This window comes from Cebus imitator, unplaced genomic scaffold, assembly GCF_001604975.1.
Source record: "Cebus imitator isolate Cc_AM_T3 unplaced genomic scaffold, Cebus_imitator-1.0 Scaffold20, whole genome shotgun sequence".
NCBI classification, from domain to species: domain Eukaryota; kingdom Metazoa; phylum Chordata; class Mammalia; order Primates; family Cebidae; genus Cebus; species Cebus imitator.
This window is the reverse complement of record NW_016107335.1, coordinates 6,447,215-6,450,039: the sequence shown is the minus strand read 5'-3', so window position 1 is coordinate 6,450,039 and position 2,825 is coordinate 6,447,215. Positions and strand designations below refer to the sequence as shown.

The window sequence follows — 2,825 nt, the reverse complement described above, 5'->3', positions numbered from 1 at the left end:
GGATTTCACCATGCTGGCCAGGCTGGTCTCAAACCCCTGACCTCAAGTGACCCACCCGCCTTGGCCTCCCAAAGTGCTGGGATTACAGGTGTGAGCCACCGCGCCTGGCCGCCACAGCTCTTTTTATAGTCCTAGATCAGTCCATGCCGGGCATCCACCAACAATGATTGGAGAAAACCAGAATGTACCTTCCACAAAAGATGCCACATCCTTATGTCTGGGCTCTGAGATTCTGTTAGACTTGAACCAGTACCAGGTGACTGCCCACAGAGAGCTTGGAGTCAAACTGCATAACCAAATCCTGAGGTGACCAGGCCGGTGTATGTCTCTTCTCTAGGGCATCTTCCTCTCGACCATGGGTCTGCCAGCTCTTCCATTTGTTCCTGGGGCATTTCTGATCAGATGTTGGTGGTTTTCATTTTTGTGGAGAATGGGGTCTTGCTACATTGCTCAGGCAGGTCCTCCTGTCTCTGCTTCCCTAAGTGTTAGGATTATAGGAGTGAGCCAATGCATCTGGCTTCTAACATATTTTTAAAAATAAGTAAACAAATTCTAATCACTTTGGGGGAGTATGTGCCCTATAAACATTACTGCGATTTGGGGTTTAGGTTCCTAAATGTCTTGATATTCAGATTTGACTGACTTAATATTTGGATTCTTGCTGATTTTTTTTCTGTTCTTATCTGAATGCCTAGTTACCAGGGCATCCAATCTTTTGGCTTCCCCAGGCCACACTGGAAGAAGAAGACTGTCTTGGGCCACACATAAAATATACCAACACTAACGATAGCTTATGAGCTACAAAAGAAAAACAATCACAAAAAATCTCATAATGTTTTAAGAAAGTTTACGAATTTGTGTTGGGCTGAATTCGGAGCGTGCCTGCAGCCAGCAAGCTGTGAGTTAGACAGCTTGGCCTGCAAGTATAAAATTGTCCTGTGGATGGAATTAGAAATGATTGTTTTTTGGCTTTGGGAATATTCATTGAGGTGCTGATTACAATATCTGATCTATATTTGATGTATCTGATTCTGATATATCCATCCATGGCGCTGCGATTCAGGAAGCGAATGGACATAAAACACTCAAATGTTTGTGAAACCAATGATTTCATCCTTCTCCTTCCCACCCCTCCTGTTGAGTTTTCCTAGCTGGCTGAACAAGGTTCCCCTGGGAGCTGCTGGGACACTCAGGCAGCAGCTGGGGTTCCAGGCCTGACTCCGGCTTCAGGGACCCTCTGTTTCAGGTCGGCTGGTCTTCAGCCGCGGCAGGGAGCTGCTCTGGCTGTTTCGGCGTTTTCCAGGACAGGCTGCAGAGTGTGGGAGGACTGGGTTGTGGGGGGTAGAAGTCGGCGCTTAATGAGAGATCCTGCTTTTCCTCTTTCGGAACTGCACCCACTGTAGTCGGCAATGACCAGCTCAAGACCAAGACCAATCGAGTCTTTTTTTTTTTTTTTTGAGACTCTGTCGGCCAGGTTGGAGTATAATGACACAGTCTCGGCTCACTGCAACCTCCACCTCCTGGGATCAAGTGATTCTCCTGCCTCAGACTCACAGGCGCCCGCCGCTACGCCCAGCTAATTTTTCTATTTTTAGTAGAGCTGGGGTTTCAGCATGTTAGCCAGGCTGGTCTCGAACTCCTGACCAGCCCGCCTCAGGCTCCCAAAGTGCTGGGATTCATGAGCCACTGCGTGCCCAGCCTCAATTGGTTCTTTTAAGTTGCTGCTAAGAAAAAAATAGATTGAGGCCGAGTACGTTGGCTCACGCCTGTGATCCCAGCACTTTGGGAGGCTCAGGTGGGCAGATCCCAGGGTCAAGAGATTGAGACCATCCTGGTTAACATGGTGAAACCCTGTCTCTACTAAAAATACAAAAATTAGCTGGGCATGGTGGCATGTGCCTGTAGTCCCAGCTACTCGGGAGGCTGAGGCAGGAGAACTGCTTGAACCCAGGAGGCAGAGGTTGCAGTGAGCCGAGATCGTGCCACTGCACTCCAGCCTGGCGCCTGGCAACAGAGTGAGACTCTGTCTCAAAAAAAAAGAAAAAAAGAAAAAAATAGATTGTAGGTGGGTGCCTTTTGGGAGCTTTTTGTTATTGCTGTTAACGATGTAGTGTCACAAATGACACAACAGCGATAATCAAAAGCTCCGGTTTATTTGGGAGTTTACCACGTTCTGAGTACGGTGCTAAGGCTTTTAACACACATTTTCTAATTCTCATAGAAACCCTACGAGATGGGTTTTAGACTTTCATATCCATATTTTATGAAGCAGAAAACCAAAGCACAAGGTTAAGTAATTTATTCAAAGTCATGTGATTAGCAAGGGACACAGCTGGGACTGGAACTCAGTTTGGTCTCAAAGCCCATCTTTCCCACTCCGGGGACCTATTGTCTCTTAGCTGTAGAAAAGCCACCTCCCTGAATAGTGACGTGCCCACCTCCCGCCTTCCTCCTCCCCATTACGTCCATTCTACAGACCAAGGGCACATTAAAATTTCCTGAAGTGTTACTTTAACCCTCCCATTGCCTACTGGAAACATTCCTGTTACCTAGAGGAGCAAGATCACGTTTGTAAGGTCTGACCGCGCCGTGGGCGGCATGGCGACCCCCATGAATCGCAGGCACACCTCTGGAGGGCGTTCCGGAATTAGAAAACCTGAAATGGCTGTCAGATCCGAGAAAGAGGAAGAAATGGTGCTCGCTTCGGCAGCACATATACGAAAGTTGGAACGATACAGAGAAGATTAGCATGGCGCCTGCGCAAGGATGACACGCAAATCCGTGAAGCGTTCCATATTTTTTTTTTTTTTTGAGACGGAGTTTCA

General features: G+C 47.6%; 1 non-coding gene across 1 annotated transcript; it reads left to right on the top strand.

Moving 5' to 3' along the window:
* Positions 1-2,694: 2,694 nt before the first annotated feature.
* On the top strand, positions 2,695-2,801 carry LOC119469985. The gene has a single exon (XR_005198858.1). It is a non-coding gene; the product is annotated as a U6 spliceosomal RNA (small nuclear RNA).
* Positions 2,802-2,825: the final 24 nt, after the last annotated feature.